This window comes from Hippopotamus amphibius, chromosome 3 (genome assembly GCF_030028045.1).
Source record: "Hippopotamus amphibius kiboko isolate mHipAmp2 chromosome 3, mHipAmp2.hap2, whole genome shotgun sequence".
Lineage (NCBI taxonomy): Eukaryota > Metazoa > Chordata > Mammalia > Artiodactyla > Hippopotamidae > Hippopotamus > Hippopotamus amphibius.
Genome location: NC_080188.1, coordinates 111,583,782 through 111,592,831, shown reverse-complemented (window position 1 = coordinate 111,592,831; position 9,050 = coordinate 111,583,782). Strand labels below are relative to the sequence as shown.

The window sequence follows — 9,050 nt, the reverse complement described above, 5'->3', positions numbered from 1 at the left end:
AGCTGGGAGTTTAAAAAAATCCTTTGAGTAACTTAATTAGTAAGGGAATTCATAAGAAATTGTGTAAAGAGATTTGGGGTGGGGTAATCTGAGGATACCCCAACTACAATATTTCATGTCTATGAGTATATTTTTGCCTTGTAGGACTACATTGCTTTTCTTATAATTGTTACAAGTGAAGATTTAGTGCCTTAAACACTGTCATTAATTCATAAATAAAGTAAACATACCCATAGAATGTTCCTGTGATTTTCCATATATGCCTTCGAGTTTAGTTTTTTGACTACTTAAGAGCCATTCCTAATGTTAAATGCCAAAGTCACATATTGAGCTTTTTCAAATATTGATTTAGTGATCTTTATCTTGTTATCCTGATTTTATAAATCTGAGATATAGTCTGGTCATCTCTATTCACTCAAAATTGTGTAACAGATTTTGGTGTACACTCACTGATCAAAAACTAACAGAAAAGAGAACAACATTTTTTTAGAAAAACAATTAAATTGTTCCTGTAATGGTATAAAGAACGCTCACAAACATTGTTCACTGCATGTCTAATGCATCATAGTACTGTCCATGTATTAAACATAATAAAGAGGACTGATGCTTAGAGTAGGGAGAAAGGAAAATCTTGACAGAATCCACTAAGTTCATAAATAAAATGAGAGCACATTCAACAGTTGTTGACTATGCTTTCATGTTGATGTGCAAATTATAAAAATGTATAATAAATTAAAAACATAAATATATTAATTGGAAGAAAATAATCTCAGTCATGAATTGGTTAGGATTCAGATTATAAATTCATTAGTACTATATGTTATTTCAATCAAACAATATTAAGAAAGAGTAGGGAGCTTTTTTTAAATTAATATTCATTGGAGTATAGTTGCTTTACAATGTTGTATTAGTTTATAGTGTCCAACAAAAAGAACCAGCTATGCATATACATATATCACCTATTTTTTTTTAACAGACAATAAACAGCATATATTTAGAGTGTACAATTTGGTATCCCAGTCTCCCAATTCATTCACCCCCAACCCTCCCTGCTTTCCCCACTTGGTGTCCATATGTTTGTTCTCTACATCTATGTCTCTATTTCTGCCTTGCAAACCAGTTGATTTGTACCATTTTTCTATAGTCCACATATATGTGTTAATACATGATATTTTTTTTCTCTTTCTGACTTACTTCACTCTGTATGACAGTCTTTAGGTCCATCCACGTCTCTACAAATGTCCCAGTTTCAAAGAATCAGCTTTTAGTTTCATTGATTTTTGCTATTGTTTTCTTTGTTTCTATTTCATTTATTTCTGCTCTGATCTTTATGTTTTCTCTCCATCTACTAACTTTGGGTTTTGTTTGCTCTTCTTTCTCTAGTTTCTTTAGGTGTAAGGTTACATTGTTTATTTGGGATTTTTCTTGTTTCTTGAGGTAGGATTTTATAGCTATAAACTTCCCTCTTAGAACTGCCTTTGCTGCATCCCATAGGTTTTGGATCATTGTGTTTTCATTGTCATTTGTCTCTAGGTATTTTTTTTTTATTTCCTCTTTGATTTCTTCAGTGATCTCTTGGATATTTAGCAGCATGTTGTTTAGCCGCCATGTGTTTGTGTTTTTTACAATTTTTTTTCCTGTAATTGATTTCTAATCTCATAGTGTTGTGGTCAGAAAAGATGCTTGATACCATTTCAATTTTCTTGAATATACCAAGACTTGATTTATGACCCAAAATGTGATCTATCCTGGTGAATGTTCCATATGCACTTGAGAAGAAAGTGTAACCTGCTGTTTTTGAATGTAATGTCCTATAGATATCTATTAAATCAAGCTGGTTTATTGTGTCATTTAAAGCTTGTGTTTCCTTATTAATTTTCTGTCTGGATGATCTGTCCAATGGTGTAAGCAGGGTGTTAAAGTCCCCCACTATGATTATGTTACTGTCGATTTCCTCTTTCATAGTTGTTAGCATTTGCCTTATGTATTGAGGTGCTCCTATACTGGGTCCATATATATTTATAATTGTTATCTCTTCTTCTTGGATTGATCCCTCAATCTTTATGTAGTGTCCTTTCTTGTCTCTTGTAACATTTTTTTATTTTAAAGTCTATCTTATCTGATATGAATATTGCTACTCCAGCTTTCTTTTGATTTCCATTTGCGTGGAATATCTTTTTCCATCCCCTCACTTTCAGTCTGTATGTGTCCCTAGGTCTGAAGTGGGTCTCTTGTAGACAGCATCATATAGGGTCTTGGTTTTGTATCCATTCAGCCAGTCTGTGTCTTTTGGTTGGAGCATTTAGTCCATTTACATTCAAGGTAATTATTGATATGTATGTTCCTCTTACCATTTTCTTAATTATTTTGTTGTTGTTTTTGTAGGTCCTTTTCTTCTCTTATGTTTCCGCTTAGAGAAGTTCCTTGAGCATTTGTTATAGGGCTGGTTTGGTGGTGCTGAATTCTCTTAGCTGTTGCTTGTCTGTAAAGCTTTTGATTTCTCTGTCGAATCTGAATGAGATCCTTGCTGGGTAGAGTATTCTTGGTTGTAGGTTCTTCCCTTTCATCACTTGAAATATATCATGCCACTCCCTTCTGGCTTGCAGAGTTTCTGCTGAGAAATCAGCTGTTAGCCTTATGGGAGTCCCCTTGTATGTTATTTGCCATTTTTCCCTTGTTGCTTTTAATTACTTTTCTCTGTCTTTAATTTTTGTCAATTTGACTACTATGTGTCTTGGTGTGTTTCTCCTTGGGTTTATCCTGCCTGGGATTCTCTGCGCTTTCTGGACTTGGGTAGCTCTTTCCTTTCCCATGTTAGGGAAGTTTTCAACTATAATCTCTTCCAATATTTTCTCAGGTCCTTTCTCTCTCTCGTCTCCTCCTGGGACCCCTGTGATGCAAATGTTGGTGTGTTTAACATTGTTCCAGAGCTGTCTTAGGCTGTCTTCAGTTCTTTTCATTCTTTTTTCTTTATTCTTTTTGGCATCAGTGATTATCACCATTCTGTCTTCCAGCTCACTTATTTGCCCTTCTGCCTCAGTTAATCTGCTATTTGTTCCTTCTAGTGTATTTTTCATTTCAGTTATTGTGTTGCATATCTCTGTTTGTTTGCTAATTCTTCTAGGTCTTTGGTAAACTTTTCAATCTTTGCATCCAGTCTTTTTTCAAAGTCCTGGATCATCTTCACCATCATTATTCTGAATTCTTTTTTCTGGAAGGGTGCCTATCTCCTCTTCATTTAGTTGTTTTTCTGAGGTTTTATCCTATCCCTTCATCTGGTACAAAGTCCCCTGCTTTTTCATTTTCTCTATCTTTCTGTGGTTGTGGTTTTCAGTTCCACAAATCAAAGTACTGCTGTTACTGCTTGATACTGCTATCTGCCATCTTGTGGAGGAAGCTATTAGTAGGCTCAGGGTGCTTCCTGATGGGAGGAACTGATGGTGGGTAGGGCTAGGTGGGCAGAGTGAGCTCAGTAAGACTTTAATCCAATTTGGTGGGCAGAGCTCAGTAAAACTTTAATCTGCTGGTCTGCCAATGGATGGGGCTGTGTTCTCACCCTTGGTCATTTGGCCTGAGACCACCTAACACTGGAGCCCACAGGCTATTTGGTGGGGCTAATGGCTGAGTCTGGGAGGGCTCATGCCAATGAGCACTTCTTAGAACCCCTGCCACCAGTGCCCCTGTCTCCTCCGTGAGCTGCAGCTGCCACCCCCCCCCCCCACCCTGCCTCTGCAGGCAACCCCCCAACACCAACAGGTAGCTCTGGTTAAATCTCCTATGGGTTCACTGCTCCTTCCCCCTGGGTCCTGGTGAGCACACTTTTTTGTGTGTGCTCAAAGTGTGGAGTTTCTGTTTCCCCCAGTCCTGTGGAGGTCCTGCAATCAAATCCCACTGGCTTTCAAAGTCTGATTCTCTGGGGATTCCTCCTCCCATTGCTGGACTCCCAGGTTGGGAAGCCTGACATGGGGCTCAGAACCCTCACTTTAGTGAGTGGACTTCTGTGGTATAACTCTTCTCCAGTTTGTGAGTCACCTACCCAGCATTTATAGGATTTGATTTTAACGTGCCTGAGCCCTACTACTGACTCATTGCAGCTTCTCCTTTGTTACTGGATGTGGGGTGTCTTTTTTAAAAATTTTCTTTGAGGTACACCAAGTTCAATCATCTGTATTTATACACATATCCCCATATTCCCTCCCTCCCTCGACTCCTCCACACCCTCCTGGTCCCAGTCCTCTAAGGCATCATCCATCCTTGAGTTGAACTCCCTTTGTTATACAGCAACTTCCCACTGGCTATCTATTTTACAGTTGATAGTATATATATGTCTATGCTACTCTCTCACTTCGTCTCAGCTTCCCCTTCCTCCCCCGCCTGCCCAAACCTCAAGTTCTCCAGTCCATTCTCTGCATCTGCGACCTTGTTCTTGTCTTGTCACTGAGTTCATGAGTACCATTTCTAGATTCCGTATATTTGAGTTAGCTGGTGAGTTCCAGTGTCTTTCTGTTGATGATTGTTCAGCACTTATTTCTAATTCCAGTGCTCTTGTAAGAGGGAGTGAGCGAAAGTCCTCCTACTCGGCCATCTTGATCCTCTATCCCCTCTTTTTTGAATTTCCTTCCCATTTAAGTCACCACAGTGCATTAAGTAGAGTAAACTGTGCTGTATAGTATGTTCTCATTAGTTATCTATTTTATACATAGTACCAATAGTGTATATGTGTCAATCCCAATCTTCCATTTCCTCCCCTGCTCCCCCAATGGCTTTTACCCTTGGTATCCATACATTTGTTCTCTATGTCTGTGTCTATTTCTCCTTGGCAAGTAACATCAACTATACCATTTTCCTAGATTCCACATGTATGTGTTAATATATGATATGTTTTTCTCTTTCTGACATACTTCACTCTGTATGATAGTCTCTAGGTCATCCATGTCTCTGCAAAGGACCCAGTTTTGTTCTTTTTTTTTTATGGCTGAGTAATATTCCATTGTATTTATGTACCACATCGTCTTTATTTTAAAGGTGGTTAGTGTAATTTTGCTAACAAGGGTAAAAAGGATTTTAACCATCTGTAATTACAGTACTTCCAGATACAGTGATCCACTATATCCATATGTATACAGGAAAAAAGATAAAGGAAACCAAAAACTAAAAAAGGTCAGCTTGGGACTTCCTAGATGGCACAGTGGTTGAGGGTCTGCCTGCAAATGCAGGGGATGTGGGTTCGATTCCTGGTCCGGGAGGATCCCACATACCTCAGAGCAGCTAAACCCTTGTGCCACAAATATTGAGCTGGTGCTCTGGAGCCCATGAGCCACAACTATTGAGCCCATGTGCTGCAGCTGCTGAAGCCTGCATGCCTGGAGCCTGTGCTAAGCAATAGGAGAAGTCACCACAGTGAAGAGCCCGTGTGCTGCAGCAGAGTGGCCCCCACTCTCTGCAACTGGAGAAAGCCCATGTGCAGCAATGGACACCCAACTCGGCCAATAAATAAATAAATAAATAAATAAATAAGTGAATTTATTAAAACAAACAAACAAAAAGGTCAACTTGCTTCTGTCAGCCATAGTTGTTTTCCTGTTCAAGTTAATTATTTTTGTTAATGTATCTCTCATGAATCCTCAAAACATTTCTTTCAATCTAGATACCTGCACACTCCTTAGCAAAGTTAGTGAAGAATGCTGAATTTCTATATTTACCTCATAATTCTAAGAGCTTCAGTTCATCTTTTAAATCAGTGTTTCCCAAGACTGATTCCCTTTTAATTCCAAAGATTACTTGGTAACCTGTAAACCAGAGATCTAACCTCAGCTTTCTCCAACACAATGGCATCCTATCTTCATTTATTGATAGAGTTCTAAAATTAAATTGACTTAAAGAACAGCATGAATTTGTTAAGAATCTCTTTAAGGCAGATTTCACATCTTTATTCCTCAGGCTGTAGATTATGGGATTCAGCATGGGAATCACCAGCGTATAAAACACTGAAGCCATTTTATCAGTACCCATAGAATGGTTAGTTTGAGGCTGCACATATGTAAAAAGTAGAGTTCCATACAACACTGACACTGCCATCATATGTGAGGCACACGTGGAAAAGGCTGTTTTCCTTCCTTCTGATGAACGTATCCTTAGAATGGACAAAACAATGTTGGAATAAGATACAAGAACTATTAAATATGGAAACTACCAAATTTGTCCCTGCAGATATAAATGCTACTGTTTCTGGAAGGAAAGTATCAGAGCGTAACAATGCTAACAGATGGAGATTATCACAGTAAAAATGATTGATTACATTAGATGAGCAATAAGCCATAGAGAATAAAACATATGAGGACACAACTGATGTGGAAAAGCCATAGAGGTACGTGAGGAAAACCAGCAGAAGGCAGATCCGCTGAGACACCACCACCATGTAGAGCAGGGGGTTACAAATGCCCTCAGAGCAGTCATAGGCCATTACAGCTAACATCAAAACTTCAGCTGCAATGAAAACCAAGAACACTCCCACTTGGGTGGCACATTCATAGTAGGAGGTGGTGTGCTTCTTTACTAACAAGTTGATAAGCTTTTTAGGGGCAGTGGCAGTAGAATTGCCAAGATTGATATTGGCCAAATGCTGGAGGAAGAAATACATGGGGGTGTGAAGTTGGGAGTCCACACTGGTGAGAGTGATGATACTCAGGTTCCCCACCACGATCAGTCCATAGATGACCAGGAACACACAGGAGAGTGGTATATGGAGGTCTGGACCATTTGAGACTCCTGCGAGAATGAACTCAGTGACTCAGATGAAATTTCCAGGAGCCATGTAACAGTTTGGAAAGTCAGCTCTTTCAGGAAGAAGAGGAAAAGTGGATACAGATTTTAAAAAAAAAATGTATTTTCTAGGACTGCCTTTCAATGGCAAGAGCAATTCCTGGAGTGAGATTTCTTGGAATCACACTTCCAAAGTATATCAGCTCCTCTATTTCTGCTCAAATCTAGTGTGCTGCTGGTTATATACTCTTTTTCAATTGCAAAAATAAATTTTAAAAAGCAACCGGTTTAAATCAGAAACATTATATTCATCCTCTAAAGGTGTTTCAAAGCTCCACATTGTATTATTGGTCAATTATCATAATACTCTGCCATCCTAAGCACCCCCTCTTCTACTTCCTTAGATCAAGCTTTCATTAATGTTGTCATTGACTACTGTGTCCTTTTGGTCTCCATGTCAAGATTCTCTCAGATTCGCTGATAGGCAAATCACAGTCATTAATATTTTTGAGTAATCAAATAAGTCCTCTGAATTAGTTTTTAGAGTAATTGAAAAAAATCTTTATCTTCATTTTCCACATGTTCAACAATCAGGTCTGTATCACTTTTCTAGTCAAATCACTTTACCAGGTGTACATTGAACCTTAAATTTTCATCTGTCGCCCTCTGTGCCCCTACTGATATTCAAAAATATCAGTTGAACTAAGAACAACCTAGAAAATAAACATTTTCTTCCTAAGTTTTATTTTTGCTTTAAAATGCTACAAATTTCTAACTTATAAACCCAGGAATCTAGTCTGATCCAAAGAATGAGTTTGGGAAGGAAAGGGAATGCTGGAGATTTCTGAGATCATTCTATTCTTTTTTCCTAGATGATGTGTCTGCTGTTTCTCTTATGAGTCCCACCCTGCTTTTAGGCCACTTCATCTGTTACAGATGAGAAACCAGTATTGTGTGGCCTGCTCTCATGTGTTTTCTTGTAGAGTAAGAGGCACACTGGGTTAAGCAAAGGAACTCAGGCTTTCAGTACCAATCCTAACCACTCTGAAGCCTTCAGTCCTGCTAAGAATTATTGCAGTGTTTATTGAGTGTATCTCAGTTTCAGTGTCAGTTATTACCTCCTTCTGAAATTCCAGACTCTTTTACTTTGCTCTTTTTTTTTAATTTTAATAGAAATTTTCTGTGATAAGAATATACAACATGAGATCTGCCCCATTAAATGATTTATGGGTGAAATGATTTATGGGTGGACAGTACAGTATTGTAAGTTAATAGGACAATGTTGCACCGAGGATGTCTAGATCTTTCTCATATCATGTAACTGAAATTTTACACCTGTTAATTAGCAACTCCCCATATGGTCCAGCAATCTCACTTCTGGGTGTTTATTGAAAATAATTGCTATTAGAATCTTAAAGAGATAGTGATACCCCACCCAATCTTCTTATCTCAGAAAGAATAGCTCTGATCATTTTTGAACATCTTGATGCAACATTTTATATACTTCCATTTAGGGCTAATCATTGGAGCAGATGGGATTCCAAAAGTATGCTAAGGGATGACCGGCTTTTCAACCTTCAGACTTGGTGATAGCAATTAAGAATTATATGGGGTTCATGGCTTTCTCTTTGACTCTTAAAAAACATTCTATTTATTTGCCAGTCTACTCACTTGGTTTGTAAAGTCTTTTCTGAAAAAATAAATGAACCAGTGAGCAACCAGTAGGGAAAACAAACAACTAAAAAATCTCCAAGTTTATGCATGGGAGTTTATTCTCGTACATAAGGATGTACAAGCACATATCTTTAAATTTATTTTCAGTTTTTAAAATATTTCATGAGTAATACTTATCTTAAAATATTCTTTTTCAAATATTACATTGGTTATATTTATAGAGAAATTCAAATATTATGTGAGACAGATATTAAAATGTATCTGTTATTGATCTGAAATTTAAATGTAACTGAATATCCTGTATTTTATCTGGAAATCCTAGCCTTACTGGATTCAATTGGTGATGACTTTAGCTGATATTGCTGACTCCGTCTTCATTGCAATATCCAAATGCCACTTTCAACTTTCACTAATCAAACGGATATATGACATCTAGTCAATTCATGGGATGTAATGCCCGAAAACTACCATATTATCCCAGGGAAACCAGTAAACAAAGGAAATAATGACATTTTTGTGGTGTAAAGTATAAGCTGTGAGTGATCATAAAGTGTCCATAGTCAGAAGCCAAGATTCAAGGGTAATTAACTACATCCTGCTGATAATCAAAATCA

The 9,050-nt window shown here is 37.8% G+C and overlaps 1 pseudogene; it reads right to left on the bottom strand.

Annotated features, from left to right (window-relative positions):
* Positions 1–5,703: 5,703 nt before the first annotated feature.
* LOC130848673 (olfactory receptor 8J1-like) lies at positions 5,704–6,814 on the bottom strand (annotated as a pseudogene).
* Between the last annotated feature and the right edge of the window lie 2,236 nt (positions 6,815–9,050).